This window comes from Microcebus murinus, chromosome X, assembly GCF_040939455.1.
Source record: "Microcebus murinus isolate Inina chromosome X, M.murinus_Inina_mat1.0, whole genome shotgun sequence".
Lineage (NCBI taxonomy): Eukaryota > Metazoa > Chordata > Mammalia > Primates > Cheirogaleidae > Microcebus > Microcebus murinus.
Genome location: NC_134136.1, coordinates 50,682,203 through 50,699,003, shown reverse-complemented (window position 1 = coordinate 50,699,003; position 16,801 = coordinate 50,682,203). Strand labels below are relative to the sequence as shown.

General features: G+C 39.4%; 1 non-coding gene across 1 annotated transcript; it reads left to right on the top strand.

Moving 5' to 3' along the window:
• Positions 1-4,995: 4,995 nt before the first annotated feature.
• On the top strand, positions 4,996-5,099 carry LOC142866142 (small nucleolar RNA U13). Its single transcript, XR_012916202.1, has one exon. It is a non-coding gene; the product is annotated as a small nucleolar RNA U13 (small nucleolar RNA).
• The last annotated feature ends 11,702 nt before the right edge of the window (positions 5,100-16,801 follow it).

The window sequence follows — 16,801 nt, the reverse complement described above, 5'->3', positions numbered from 1 at the left end:
GTTGGGAAAGAAGTTATTTAAAAACTACAAGCACCAAGCTTGGGAAGTGGAAATGTGAATTCATCTTTAGTTCTAGCTGCTCCTTTTGGAGGAGAGGGTTGGAGAGAAAGAACCCGTAAATTGGCCCTTCAGTTTGATACATGCAAGGAAAGTACTTATCCTTTGGTCTTGGTGAAAACTATGAGGCAACCTGAATGAAGACTTTTTAGACTGATGAACTGAGTTCTGTTTGGTAATATAAATTCTTGCAAAAATCATTGTGTATAGTTGAACTACAGTTACCTTATGTTTCTGTAGAATTTTTTGCTCTGAGGAAATACCCTGTGTCTTATACCTACTGCTTATTTTTTCTGGAGACATGTCTTCTCCCATTTGAGTGATCACATGCAGGAGATGAGGAATTGAGCCAGGAAGAAAACATAGGAATAGCCTTCATCTTAAGTAGAAGATACTGAATTAAATGCTATCTTCTTAATTCTGGTAATTGAGAGCTAGATTATTCAGATAATCCTCCTACTGAAAACAATTTAAAAAGTTGGATAAAATATAAAAAATCACTATCTTGCAAGCATAAAAGTCCTGACAAGACAGGAAGGATTGGCTGGGCGCGGTGGCTCACGCCTGTCATCCTACCACTCTGGGAGGCCGAAGCGGGCAGATTGCTTGAGGTCAGGAGTTCAAAACCAGCCTGAGCGAGACCCTGTCTCTACTAAAAATAGAAAGAAATTAATTGACCAACTGAAAAAATATATATATAAAAAAAAAATTAGCCGGGCATGGTGTCGCATGCCTGTAGTCCCTGCTACTCAAGAGGCTGAGGCAGTAGGATTGCTTGAGCCCAGGAGATTGAGGTTGCTGTGAGCTAGGCTGATGCCACGGCACTCACTCTAGCCTGAGCAACAAAGTGAGACTCTGTCTCAAAAAAAAAAAAAAAGAACCAAGTAAAACTTATAGAAATAGCCAAACAAATAAGTGAAGTTTAAAAATCAATGCTTTAGCAGTCATATGGTGCAGCTGGAGGGCAAATTAGTGAAATGCAAGTTGGGTCAGAATAAATTATTTATCATGCTGCACAGAGAGACAAAACAATGGAAAATAAAAAAGAGAAAGTGTGAAATATAGATGATAGATGAAGATGTTCTAACACAATCAATTCTTGTTATTAGGAAGAGTTATGTTCTATAGTCACCATGAACACTGGATTAGTGAATACTCAGCCATTGCTCCTAAGAGAAATAAAGGGTTAGGTTACTGTGAGCATATTCTCAAAATGTTTTCATTAACCAGTCAATACTTAACTTTGTTTAAAGTGCATTTCTATTTAAAGACACCTTACTTAACATACCCATGGCCAAGGACTATAACTATAACCCAGGACTATAACTCATGCCTGAATTAAGTTTATCTAACACACATATTTTCACAGCCTTCTTGCACCAAGAAACACATTTAGCACTTCAACACTATGGTTGGATGTCATTTTAAACAGAGAAATCACCAACAAAAAATACAAAAATACAAAAAAAAGTGGCATTAAATAACGACAAAATCAATACTTGTTTACAATATGAAAGCTGAAACAAGAAGGCAGAGCACCACCTTGTTTGACCTCAGCTTGGTACACTCGCACATCAGGCGACTCAAATTTTTTGCAACTGTGAGCATGTCTGTGAATGACCATGAAAGTGAATACTGATTTAGTGGTTACAGATAAAGTTTAGTAAGTAGGTGAATTTGCAAATATTTAATCTGCAAATAATGAGGAACAGCTGTATTTAATTAGAGTTCCAGACAGAGAAAAGAAAGATTGGACAAAGTCAATATTCGGGAAGATAAGACTGAGAATTTTCTAGAACCTATGAAGAACATCCACTGACAGATTAAAGAAACCAAATGAATCCCAAGCAGAATAAACAAAATGAAACCTACCTCTTGATGCATCACGGTGAAAGCGAAGAAAAGCGAAAGACAAGTTCTCACGAGAGGTGCGAAAGGGCCCAGGGTTTGAAACATGGTGGATGTGGGCAGCGGCAGCAGCTGGGATAGGATGGGGGAGGATGGGGGGGTTGGGGGGAGGATGGGGGATGGGGGAGGATGGGGGGATGGGGGGAATGGGAGGAGAATGGGGGATGGGGGAGGATGGGAGATAGGGGAGGATGGGGGAGGGGGAGGATAGGGGAGGGGAAGATGGGGGGATGGGGGTGAGCATATTCACACCTCATAGGTGCGCACCGCACCGTCTCAGGGATGGACACGCTTGAAGCTCTGACTGGGGCGGGCAAGGGCAATACACCTAACCTAAACATTTGTGCCCTGGTAATATGATGAAATAAAAAAAAAAAAAAACTTTCCCCTAACCCTTAAAACAAATGACTGCTTTGAGATTCAGTGTGAAGTAACATACATAAAATATTTAAAAAGTCAACCTCCGAGGTATTTTCTGTACATGCACCTTATGGTGGCATAATAAATGTGTAATGTGCATTTTGTACATGTATTTCTAAAGTAATTCTAAGTAAAGTGAAATAAAGTGAAGTAAAGACTTTTTTTTTTGAGACAGAGTCTCACTTTGTTGTCTGGGCTAGAGTGCTGTGGTGTCAGCCTAGCTCACAGCAACCTCAAACTCCTGGGCTCAAGTGATCCTTCTGCCTCAGCCTCTCCAGTAGCGAGGACTACAGGCATGCGCCACCATGCCCGACTAATTTTTTTTATATGTATACATTTTTAGATGTCCGGCTATTTCTTTCTATTTTTAGTAGAGCCAGGGTCTCGCTCTTGCTCACCCTGGTCTCAAACTCCTGACCTTGAGTGATCCTCCCGCCCCACCTCACAGAGAGCTAGGATTACAGGCGTGAGCCACCTCGCCTGGCCAATAATGACTTTTTTAGACAAGCAAAGCCTGACTTTGCTACTAGGAGACTCACACTAAAAGAAATTCTAGGCCAGGCACGGTGACTCACACCTGTAACCCTAGCTCTCCGGGAGGCCAAGGAGGGAGGATGGCTCACGGTCAGGAGTTTGAGACCAGCCTGAGCAAGAGTGAGACCCCTCTTTACTAAAAATAGAAAGAAATTAATTGGCCAACTAAAAATATATAGAAAAAATCAGCCGGGCATGGTGGCACATGCCTGTAGTCCCAGCTACTCAGGAGGCTGAGGCAGGTGGATCCCTTCAGTCCAGGAGTTGGAGGTTGCTGTGAGCTAGGCTGACACCACGGCACTCTAGCCCCGGCAACAGAGTGAGACTGTGTCTCACAAAAAAAGAAATTCTAAAAGATATACCTGAGAGAGAAGAAAAATGATTCCAATGTAAGATCTGAGATTTTTTTTAATGACAAGCAAATAAAATATGAATATGTGGGTAAATGAATATTGACTGTATAAAGCAATATTAATAATTCTTATGGAAATTTATGAAAATTAAATAAAACATTTAATAACATGATACATTTCTTCTGATAGGAAAAACATAGGCTAATTTCAATTGCTATATCAAATATGCCATAACTGGAAATAGTCATGAGATATAGTCAATATCAAATATAAGAGTATTGAAGTGTTTTAAGCATATCAATTATTTTAATGTACTGTAGAAGGAAGAACTAAAAGGAGAAAGTTTCTTTTTCTTTTTTTATAAGTGTTCCTTCAGATAAAAGGAGAAAGTTTAAAAGACAAAGTTTTTGTAATTAATGTCATATGAAGCAAAATTCATTTTAAACATGGGTTTCCAGAGAAGGCAAATTTTTTATTTTTATAACTTTTCATTTTTACATAATTTTAGAGTTATAGAAAAGTTGTAAGAATAATAAAAAGAATTACCACATATCTTTCACTAAGATTTCCCAAATGTACATGTATTATCACATCTCTCTTTCTTTCTCTCTCTCTCTCTCTCTTTACACATACACACATAAAGAAAACTAGAAAATATTTGTGTACTTGGAATTTTAAAATAGATTTTCTGGCTGGATGCAGTGGCTCATGCCTATAATCCCAGCAATTTGGGAGGCCAAGGCAGGTGGATCAATTGAAGCCAGGAATTTGAGACTAGCCTGGGCAACATAGCAAGATCCCACCTCTACAAAAAACAAAAATAGACTTTCAAGCAACTCAAAGATTTCTTTTCTTTCTTTCTTTTTTTTTTTTTTCAAGACAGGTCCTCACTCTGTTGCGCAGACTGGAGTGCCATGGTGCAATTATAGCTCACTGTAACCACGAACTCCTGGATTCAATCCTCAAACAATCCTCCTGCCTGAGCCTTCCAAAGTGCTAGGATTACAGGTGTGAGCCACTGTGCCTGGTATCAAAGATTTAAAAGAGAAAGAAATTATAGATTATATATATTTATTTATTGAGACAGAGTCTTGCTCTGTTGCCCAGGCTAGAGTGCCGTGAGGTCAGCTTAGTTCACAGCAATCTCAAACTCCTGGGCTCAAGAGATCCTCCTGCCTCAGCCTCCCTAGTGGTAGCTGGGACTACAGGAATGCGCCACCATGCCTGGCTAATTTTTTGTATATATTTTTAGTTGTCCAGCTAATTTCTTTATATTTTTAGTACAGACAGTGTCTCGCTCTTGCTCTGGCTGGTCTCAAACTCCTGAGCTCAAACAAACCACCCACCTCGGCCTCCCAGAGTGCTAGGATTACAGGCGTGAGCCACTGTGCCCAGCCTAGATTATATTTAAATTAGAAATATTTTGGACTGAATGATAACAAAAATTCTAAGTATCAAATCTTATGGGATTTTCCCATCAACAAAATTAAACAGATGAAAAAAAAATTAAACAGATATTACTATTTTGTCTTATTAGCTGTACATGTTTATTAATACTTTAATGCTTTATTTGTAAGAAATAAAATGTTGCATATATATCCCTCCACCATCCCTTGGATCCCTGAAGTAACTACTGTCCTAAAACTGGTGTGTACCTTTCCTATATATGATTTTCACTTTTATTACAAATAAATGTGTACATGAACAATAAATAACTTTGTAGATCCTTTTGTAGTTCATAACCATGATGATTGGGTTTTCACAAGCACGGGTGAGATGTGCCTCCCTCAAACCTTGTTACAACATAAGAACACTACCTGTCTGACATGAAAAAAAAAGAAAAATAATTTTGTTTTGTTTTTTTGTTTTATGTTTTTTTTTTTTTTTTTTGAGACAGAGTCTCACTCTATTGCCCAGGCTAGAGTGCTGTGGCGTCAGCCTAGCTCACAGCAACCTCAAACTCCTGGGCTCAAGCGATCCTTCTGCCTCAGCCTCCTGAGTAGCTGGGACTACAGGCATGCACCACCATGCCCGGCTAAACTTTTCTATATATTCTTAGTTGTCCAGCTAATTCCTTTCTATTTTTAGTAGAGACAGTGTCTCACTCTTGCTCAGGCTAGTCTCAACCTCCTGAGCTCAAACTATCTGCCAGCCTCGGCCTCCCAGAGTGCTAGGATTACAGGCGTGAGCCACTGCTCCCAGCTGACTCATAAACTCTTTTTTTTATTTCAGCATATTATGGGGGTACAGATTTTAAGGTTTCAATAAATGCCTATTTCCTCCTACTCATAAACTCTTGAAAGAAATTATTCCAAAATATGGTCTCCCGTCTTACACAAAAAGTGATAATGGCTCTTCATTTGTATCAGAAGTCACACAGCAAGTAAGTAAAGACCCAAATATAGAATGGAAATTACCTGCCTCCTGGGGACCACAATCGACAGAAAAGATGAACCACACTCTGAAGAAGACCATTGTTAATTCGGAAAACCCAGTTGCCTTGGGATAAAGTGCTATCACTTGCCCTCCTTTGGAGAAGAGTGTCCCCTAGAAGCAGGCTCAAGTTAAGCCCCTATGAAATAGCTTATGGGAGACCCTTCCTAGCCTCCCGAGGTATGTATGGGATACAGCAATAAAAGAGGAGGACTGAATCAAGCAGTACATCAAACAGCTAAATCAAATATTAGCCACTATACATGAGTTTGCTTGTTCTGGGTTTCTGCCACAACTAGAGGTATCCCATCATCCTTTTCAGCCAGGAGACCAAGCACTGCTTAAGGCTTGGAAAGAACAAGGACCAGAACAACAACTGCAAGAGAAGTTGAAGGGACTAAGCGAAGTTACTTCTGACAACGCACACTTCCTTGAGGTTATCCAGAGTGAAGCTGTGGGCACATCATACCAGAGTGAAGAGTTGCCCCGAGGAGGAAGAAAACTGGGCACCCCAGTAGATGAGTCAGCCTCTGGAAGACTTAAAATACTTATTCAAAAAAAAAAAGCAAAATGGGCCAGGCGCAGTGGCTCATGCCTGTAATCCTAGCACTCTGGGAGGCCGAGGTGGGAGGATTGCTCAAGATCAGGTGTTTGAGACCAGCCTGAGCAAGAGTGAGACTCCATCTCTACTAAAAATAGAAGGAAATTAATTGGCCAACTAAAAATATATAGAAAAAATTAGCCGGGCATGGTGGCACATGCCTGTAGTCCCAGCTACCTGGGAGGCTGAGGCAGCAGGATCGCTTGAGCCCAGGAGTTTGAGGTTGCTGTGAGCTAGGCTGATGCCACGGCACTCTAGCCAGGGTGACAGAATGAGACTCTGTCTAATATATATATATATATATATTGTTTTTTTCTGATATAGCCTCAGAAATTACAGCCCATCACTTCTGCCATATTTTATTGGTTGAGGTAGTTACAAAGGTCAACCCAGTTTCAAGTGTAGGAATGCTGGGGTTTAGAAAACAATACTCCGAACTATGGCACTTGTACATGCTAAACAAATGAAGCAGCCTTAGGTCTCTCTGACTTTCTCCCTTCCCAAACTTCTGTCTCTCCCAAAGCACAGGAGGAGGCTTTACTCTGATATTCCCTTAACTATCTTTTTTTTTTTTTAAATTTCGGCATATTATGGGGGTACAGATTTTAAGATTTCAATAAATGCCTTCCCCCCTCCCCCAACAAGTCTGAGTTTCCAGCATGACCATCCCCCAGATGGTGCACATCTCGCTCATTATGTATGTATATACCCATCCCCCTCCCCCCTGCCCAATACCCTATTACTGTAGCACCTGTGTGTCCACTTAGGTGCTACTCAGTTAATACCAGCTTACTGGAGAATATATCTGGTGCTTGTTTTTCCATTCTTGGGATACTTCACTTAGTAGTATGGGTTCCAGCTCTAACCAGGAAAATATAAGATGTGCTATATCACCATTGTTTCTTAGAGCTGAATAGTACTCCATGGTATACATATACCACATTTTATTAATCCATTCTTGGATTGATGGGCACTTGGGCTGTTTCCACAGCCTTGCAATTATGAATTGTGCTGCTATAAACATTTGAGTGCAGGTGTCTTTTTTGTAGAGTGTCATTGGATCTTTTGGGTAGATGCCCTTCCCTCCACTATCTTAAGACTGGATGCTTCAAAGAGAAAACAATTGACCTCTATACCCTCTCTGAAATTTCATTACCTATAGAAGAAAAGAAGACTGAGGAATGGAACCAAACCTGGGTGAATTTTTTCAACTTTTTCTCTTGGGCTCATTTAAATTCCAAACAGGGTCATTTGCAAGTCAGTTTATTCCTCAAGAGTCCGTTCATTCTGTCTCAAGGGTCCATGTACCACCCCTCAAAAGAATTACCTATATTCCACTCTCTCCCCTCCTCTAGGAAGAAGAGTATATAAGCATCTGTACCTCCTTTGGGTTATTGGGTAATCATTCTCCTGCCATTCTCCTATGCTATGCACTTTAAATATATTTGTATGCCTTTTTCTCCTATTCATCTGTATATTGTCAGTTCATTTTCAGCAAACCTTCAGAGGGTGGAGGGGAAGCTTTCCTTTGGCCCATATGGGAACATAGATGCCCTCTCTTGATAGAAAAGTGCCAGTATCAACATCACATTATAAGAAGAGCACATAGGATAGGATTACTATGGCCATCTTTGAAAAATGCTATCTTGTAGAGTTTTCTATATGTGTATATGTGTGTACTGGTTTTCAATTATATGTACACCTCTTTGTGTGTGCATGTGTGTGTGTGCTGAATCACAATATAAATAATTATTTCTTTTATTCTTTTTTCTCTCTGAAAACAGATGACCTCAGAAATTATTTCTCATTATGGATCATGATACCAAAAAAGTTGTAAAACACTATCCTCGTGTGATGGCCTCTGCATGCCTCTTTGACACCTTCTTTCCTCCTAGCTCACTACATTGAGCTATACTTCTTTTCCTTCCTTTCCTTTTTGGTGCATCTGGTCTCTGGTTTCCTCAGCCTTTTCTTTTTGATCTAGGGAGAGGAGCGTGCCCCCCCACCCCCGCCCCGCCACCAGCTTTACATCTGCATGATACCAAAATTGGTTTATAAATAAAAGAAGCTCTCGTAAATTAAGTAAATAAACTCAAAAGCTCTTCAAGTTCATGTGAATTTGGTAATCTTTGGTAAATAAGCTATTTATTTTCGAAAAAAATTATTGGTAAAATAAAAATTAAAATGTCTTCAAAATTGTCAACATACATTTTTGACTGAGTTTACTGGTCATTTTCATATTTGAAAGTATGAAGGTTTGACACAAATTATAAAACTATAAACCCAGCCAAAACAAATGTTCTATGTTTGTGTGATTGTTGAATTTAATAGTGTTGGTGTTCTCTCAAATAGGTTTTTAAAAAGAAAAACATTTTTATAAATTTAAAAAAAAAAGAATAAAATTTAAAAATTAAAAAAAAAATAGTGTTGGTGTAATGAAAACAGCTAAATCTCCTGTGTTGACAGCAAAATTACCCATGTGTTTAACTTTAAGGTTCTTGCTTAGGTAAAAAGTAGGCATGCCTAAACAAAAATGAGTGTCTGTATTAGAATAAATAAAACTCTAAGTAAATGGTAGCACAAAAACAGAAGCTTATGGTCAAAGGGTTATGAAGATATTTTGGTTTTGGTCTCTTAATCCTAGTTGCTGATGCACTTTCTTCCATTGACTTTATGGTCTGAGAAAAGCTACACACAAAATCTGTTTCTGACTCACTCGATCATCTGATATTAACAGTACCATTAGGAAGGATCGCTTGAGCCCAGGAGTTTGAGGTTGCTGTGAGCTAGGCTGATGCCACGGCACTCACTCTAGCCTCGGCAGCAAAGTGAGACTCTGTCTCAAAAAAAAAAAAAAAAATTCTGGTTAATGTATGTGATACTATATATTAAGTGAGGCAAAAATATAAAGATATGGCTTTAAAAATTATTTTATTTATTTTTTTATTTTAGCATATTATGAGGGTACAAGTGTTAAGTTTACATATATTGCCCATGCCCGCCCTCCCCCCTTGAGTAAAGATATGGTTTTATAGAAAAAATTATAAAATGGGCATAAAATGCTTTTGTTTAATTTGGAGGTTATTTAAAGGTTTTTATAAAACAAGATAAAAAACAATAAATAGGAGAGGTATGAAGAAAGTTATAAAGATATATTTTTATAAATAAACAGAAAAGAAAATAATTTTATGTGAAAAAGATCTTATATGGTAACTTTTTGGTCCTTAAGTAAAATGACTGGTTTGTAAGGAAAACTTAGGACAAAACAAAAAGCCCAAGCATGTCATAGCGGGCCTATGTAAGTTACAAAATTTTTAAAGTTGGCTATAATTACAGGGAAAATTTTTAGGTTATAACAAGAATCTCTGAAAATATTAGTTTGTTCTTAATAAAATTAGAAGAGGTTTTAATTCTAATTCTATAACCTGCTTCTTTTGAAACTTCTCAGATTTATATGTCAGAATTCAACTTTTGCCGTGTCTTGCTGCTTTCAGCTTTTTCTCCCCTTGAGAGGGCCTGACATGATAACCCTCTCCTCCAACCTTTTCACTGGTTCCTGTAACTTTTTTCCCCTCTGCTTCTAGGTATGCTGTTAAGGTCTGATGCTGAAATGTTTATTTTTATTTATTTATTTTTTTTGAGACAGAGTTTCGCTTTGTTGCCCAGGCTAGAGTGAGTGCCATGGCGTCAGCCTAGCTCACAGCAACCTCAAACTCCTGGGCTCAAGCAATCCTCCTGCCTCAGCCTCCCGAGTAGCTGGGACTACAGGCACGCGCCACCATGCCTGGCTAATTTTTTCTATATATATTAGTTGGCCAATTAATTTCTTTCTATTTATAGTAGAGACGGGGTCTCACTCTTGCTCAGGCTGGTTTTGAACTCCTGACCTCGAGCAATCCACCCGCCTCGGCCTCCCAGAGTGCTAGGATTACAGGTGTGAGCCACCGCGCCCCCGGCCTGAAATGTTTATCTTAAAGATCTGAAAAGCAATGTTTTTTCTTAACGTCTTGCTATGTCCGAATTATTCAATATGGTCAAAAAAATCTTACTATGCTGTTACTAAGAGTTGTGTATTCCCCTTCTCAAGGTATTAGTTTTCTAGTTTCTTGTTCTTTTTATAATATAATGTTCACTCATGACCCTGGACACAGTTTTCTATGTCTCATAAATTCTGGGACTCTTTTCATGAAGTTTGACTTCCAAGTTGTTTAAACGGGTTTCCCATAAGAAAAAACAATCACACTAAAGAAAGTTTTTTCTTTACCTTTTGGGTAACAGGGCCTAAAAAAGAAGAAAGTGTTTATGCTTTATCAAGATAATTTCTGTGTTGTCTTTTTTAATTTATTTTTGTTCTGCTCCATTCCTCCCTCCCTTTGTGTTGTCTTTATTAGGTTTTTGTTTGTTGTTTGTTTTTGAGACAGTCTTTATCTGTGGCCCTGGGTAAAGTGCCTTGGTGTCAGCCTAGCTCACTGCAACCTCAAACTCCTGGTCTCAAGCGATCCTCTTCCTGAGTAGCTGGGACTATAGGCGGACCATGACACCCAGCTAAATTTTCTAGTTTTAGTAGGGACTGGGTCTTGCTCTTGCTCATGCTGGTCTCAAATTCCTGAGCTCAAGCGATCCTTCCACCTTTGCCTCCCAGAATGCTAGGATTACAGACATGCACCACTCCACCTGGCCTTTATTAGTTTTGTGACTAACTAGAAAAACTAAACTTTAAAAGGGTTAAGGATTTTACACCCATGTAACTTCCTGAATAACCTTTAAAGTTTTTGATGACTATCATTCTTGATTACATAAACGACCATTAGTTTGCAGTGATTTGCGATTCTATTTTGAACAAATGTTTTAAACCTTTATGGCTGGGCACTGTGGCTCACACTTGTAATCTCAGAACTTTGGGAGGCCAAGGCAAGAGTATTGCTTGGGGCCAGGAGTTTGACACTACCCTGAGCAATATCACAAGACCTTGTCTCTACAAATATTTTTTTAAAAAAGAAAACAAAAGCAGTTTTCAAGTATAAAATATATTGTTATTAACTATAGTCACCGTGATGTACAGTAGACTCCTGATCTTATTCCTACCCATATTTTTTTCTATATCTTTGCATTTTAATGTTTAACTCTAAACAGTGTGTTGCTCCCCTAGCCCCCCCCTCCGCCATGACACTTTTATTTTTTTTTTTGAGACAGAGTCTCACTCTGTTGCCCAGGCTAGAGTGTTGTGGCATCAGCCTAGCTCACAGCAACCTCAAACTCCTGAGCTCAAGTGATCCTCCTGCCTCAGCCTCCTGAGTATCTGGGACTACAGGCATGGGCCACCATGCCCAGCTAATTTTTTCTATATAGTTTTAGTTGGCCAATTAATTTCTTTCTATTTTTGGTAGAGACGGGGTCGTTCCTATTCAGGCTGGTCTTGAACTCCTGACCTTGAGCAATCTTCCCGCCTTGGCCTCGCAGAGTACTAGGATTACAGGTGTGGGCCACTGCTCCCGGCTGGGACACTTTTCACACTTTTCTTTTAAAAAAGTAAACTCTTAGGCCGGTGGGGTGGCTCATGCCTGTAATCCTAGCACTCTGGGAGGCCAAAGGGGGAAGATTGCTCAAGGTCAGGAGTTCAAGACCTGTCCCGTCTCTATCAAAAATAGAAAGAAATTAGCCAAACAATTAAAAATAGAAAAAAAAATTAGCCAGGGATCAAAACTTTATAGTACAAAGTAAATCGAAACTTTACAGAACAAATCCCTTTATTCAAAGGATTTGTTCTGCAAAATTTGGATTTAGTCAAAAGTTCACACTTAAGGATCCAGAAGGCTACATGTGGCCCCACGTGTGGCTCATGCCTGTAGTCCCAGCTACTCGGGAGGCTGAGGCACGAGGATTCCTTGAGCCCAGGAGTTTGAGGTTGCTGTGAGCTAGGCTGATGCCACGGCACTCTAGCCCAGGCAAGAGAGCGAGACTCTCTAAAAAAAAAAAAAAAAAGAGTAAACTCTTTGCATCGGGAACTGTCTTATTCATACTTGTATTTTCAAAATCTAAAACAATAGGTACATAGTACATGTACAGCTAATGTTTGTTGAATGAAGTTAATTCAAATCAAACGAATGTTTCAATTCATTAAAGATGTTGTTACACTACCCTGGGGTGCTTTGTCGTTAGTAGTTTCCCAGAATTAAAAAAAAATGTTTACTTCTCCAATCAACATATCATTTCTCCCCTCCTTGTCCTATGGAGCTGGACAGGGGTGCGTATAGTAGAAAAAAAAAGGGAAAAAGAGGGAAGGGACAATAAGTAGTGTCCTTAAAGCAGCAGAACTGTATTATACAATATCAGTCTAAGAATAATAGGATTCTATTTCTACACACGTTTTCCTGGATTTATTGCTTGTGTAAAATAAGGCATACCATTAAAGTAGCAGAGTATTGATAGTGTAATAGCAGAGTATTGAAATTATAATAATGGAATTAATTCAGACATGGTTCTACTTCAACGGGTCAAATATTCAAAAATAATTGTACTATTTTCTTACACTGATAAGTACTTTATGGTATAGATTTGAAACCAGAGACAGTTTTGTTTTTTGTTTTTGTAAAATAAGGCCTATTTGGGTCAAAAGAAACCTTTATTTGTATGAATTACATTTCTAAAAATAATAAAAATTTTAGAAGCAAATGTGAGCTTTAAAGTCTTCTCACAAATTTATTGCAAACATGGTTAACATAGAAAAGTGCTTATGCATTCAAATCCCTTTTTTCCTGGGACTAGTCATTTTAATCTGTTTTTCATACACAGTCCTTGGATTCAATCCTATTATAAATGACATAGGTTGGCTTGAATTCTGTCAAATTGTTCTCCGAGTTCTTGGTGCAATCTTTTAATCTTAATATTTCATTTTAAAAATTTTCCTCACTTAGCATATTTTCCACCATCTCTAACCACCAATGTTTTCTTTGTTTTTTACTTAATGCCATCTAATTTTCTAGAAGCAGAAGGTGAGGCTATTACCAGGTGATGAAGGTGTGGCTGATATGTGTTAAAAACCAGTAATTAAAACTCCATAATTCACTTTGTTTCACTTAAACCTATTTCTTAGAAGTGAAAGAGAGATTTTGTTAAAACCTAGTATATTTACTTTACATAATCTTTTCTGATGGTATTTTCCCCAGAATGATGAAGAAAAAGGAAGGTTTATTTGGATAAATTGCTTTGAACAAGGTAAACTCAGGAAACCTAGCCACTGACTTATTTCCACCCTCTGAGTAAATCGAAACTTTACAGAACAAATCCCTTTATTAAAAGGATTTGTTCTGCAAAATTTGGATTTAGTCAAAAGTTCACACTTAAGGATCCAGAAGGCTACATGTGGCCCCAAGGCCACAGGTTCCCCACACCTGGTTTACACTGTCACATAAAATAGAATAAATAGAACCATGACATATATTTTAATAGCCTATTTCCCCCACCCCGACATCTTTATATGGTTAACATGAGCTCAGTAAACTTAGATATATTCATGATACCTTTTTTTTTTTCCAGAGTCTCATTCTGCAGCCCCAGCTAGAGTGCAGTGGCATTATCTTAGCTCACTGCAACCTCAAACTGCTGGGCTCAAGCAATCCTGCCTCAGCCTCTCCAGTAGCTGGGACTACAGGTGTGTACCATCATGCCTGGCTAATTTTTCTAATTTTTTTATAGAGACGAGGGTCTGGCTGTTGCTCAGGTTGGTCTTGAACTCCTGACCTCAAGCAATCCTCCTGCCTCGGCCTCCCAGAGTGCTAGGATTACAGGCATGAGCCACCGCACCCACCCCATGCTAATCCTTGACGTCCTCAACTCATTTAAAAATAAAACAGGCCGGGCGCGGTGGCTCAAGCCTGTAATCCCAGCACTCTGGGAGGCCAAGGCGGGAGGATCGCTTGAGGTCAGGAGTTCGAGACCAACCTGAGCAAGCGCAAGACCTCGTCTCTACTAAAAATAGAAAGAAATTAATTGGCCAATTAAGAATATATAGAAAAAATTATCCGGGCATGGTGGGGCCCGCCTGTAGTCCCAGCTACTCAGGAGGCTGAGGCAGGAGGATCGCTTGAGCCCGGGAGTTTGAGGTTGCTGTGAGCGAGGCTGACGCCATGGCACTCTAGCCCGGGCAACAGAGTGAGACTCTGTCTCAAAAAAATAAAATAAAAATAAATAAATAAATAAAAAAATAAAACAGATACTATTGAACACCTACGTGCCAGGCGTGACTCTTAATACCCAAAAAGCCTATAAGCACAGACTCCAGTAGGAAATTTCTTGGCGTTAAGCCAACCAGAGAGCTATTTGGGGGCGGGAGGGGTAGGCTACACAGATGACTGCATCTTCTGATGGAGTTAGAATGTCCTGAAGTTCCTGTTTTTTTTCAGTACAGTCCCTAATCCTGAGCCTTCAGCCTATTGAAGATTTACAGAATTCCACAAGAATGAGGAAAGTGAATATTAGTACAAGGTCTTTATAGGAATTTAAAGAGAAAACAGAGGATCTAATCTTTGCCTTTTAAGATTTTTACAGAAGCTTTCCAGAGACTGAAACTGCTATGGGAACTTTCAGAACTCTTGGCCTGAAGTGAGGGAGGCAATTTCCAGTGCCTTCTCCCCATCTCGTTTTACACCTCATCATTCACTCTCACAGCTATGGCCCATAATCTGTATTAAAGTCTTTTCTGAATTCTCATCAAAGTTAACTAATCTCTAGGGCAGGGCTCCTCAAACTTTTTAAACAGAGGGCCAGTTCACTGTTCCTCAGACCATTGGAGGGCTGGACTATAGGTTAAAAACACTATGAACAAATTCCTATGCACACTGCACATATCTTATTTTGAAGTAAAAAAACAAATGAGCAAAAACACCTACATGTGGCCCGTGGGCTGTAGTTTGAGGACGCCTGCTCTAGGGTGCAATAAATCAATCTACGCTAAGGTATTAATGCCTGATCATGCAGTATTTCAAAGAGGGCTTGCATTGGAATAGGGTACTCCAGAAAGCATATGGAGTACATGCAAATGGAATTTAAGGGGCAAATTCCACAAAAAATGACCTGGAGAAATGAGATTGTGTATCTCAACCCACTTATGGGTGGGGTAGGCCCTGGAGGCACTGGTCGTAATTAGATCATTCTTGCACGAATTTCTTCAAGTTACTTCCTTGTTGAAACTTCCTTGTTGACTCTAGGCCCTTCCATCGCTACTACTGTTCATACTATATAAGATAAAACAAATGTCAGTATGCAGTTGCATCATTAGTAAAATGGACCTTGAAAGAAAAGATAAGCAGTTTTCATTATAGACATGAACTCTAGTAGAACATCTGTAATACTTGATATTTAATATTATACTCCCTCATAAGTTTTTTTTTTTTTTCTCAAAGACACATCTCCCTAACTCAGGTGAGGGCTGAGATCATATCTTTTGCTTCTTTTCTGCCCATGTTATAATCCTTAGGTTAACCTATGCACAGAGTAAATATTCCCTATTCGTTGAGGAATTTAAGCAACACCTGATGATCGACTCTAGGAGGATATTCAATATCACAGGGTTTGTGTATTTTTCTACGTTTTACACAAAAATCAATTCTCCTCTTTCTTTTCTACATTTTGGTTACCACTATCTTGAAACCGCCCACACAGGGTTAATCAGAATTACAAGCCAAACCGGGCATGGTGGCTCACACCTGTAATCCTAACACTCTGGGAGGCCGAGGCAAGGATCGTTCAAGGTCAGGAGTTTGAAACCAGCCTGAGCAAGAGTGAGACCCTGTCTCTACTAAAATGGAAAGAAATTAATTGGTCAACTAAAAACATACAGGAAAAATTAGCCGGGCATGATGGCACATGCCTGTGGTCCCAGCTACTCAGGAGGCTGGGGTAGCTGATCAGGAGGATCATTTGAGCCCAGGAGTTTGAGGTTGCTGTGAGCTAGGCTGACACCATGGCACTCTAGCCCAGGCAACAGAGTGAGACTGTCTCAAAAAAAAAAAAATTACAAACCAGGCTTTAGGCAAAATTATATTAATAGTTACGTCTTATCTAGGGTGCACTGTTGCACTTCGACCAGATAGGGAAAAAACCCCACCCGAGGGCCCTGCTAATTGGATTCATATGAAGCTTATGGCTGATCCTACTAATGATAGGGAAAGCCCCTACCTGAGGGCACTGAGGCAAAATACAGGTGAAAGCTTACGGCTGATCCTACTAATTAGATAATAGTAGATTGGTTGTATAAATGTATAAAATGGGAAAAAATAAGGAAGCATTGCTCAAAGTTTGGTGGCATGCCCCTCTGAGCTCACTGGCATCATACCTCTCTGAGCCTGCCAGCAAAATAAAAAGCTGATTCTCTGAACTTCTGTGTGCCACTTGGTTCTTTCCTGGTCAATCGCTGGTTATCTGCCGTAACAGACCCACTTCCCAGCACCTGCTAACTAATCAAGAGTCATGCAGCATACTGACCACCTGCTACCTA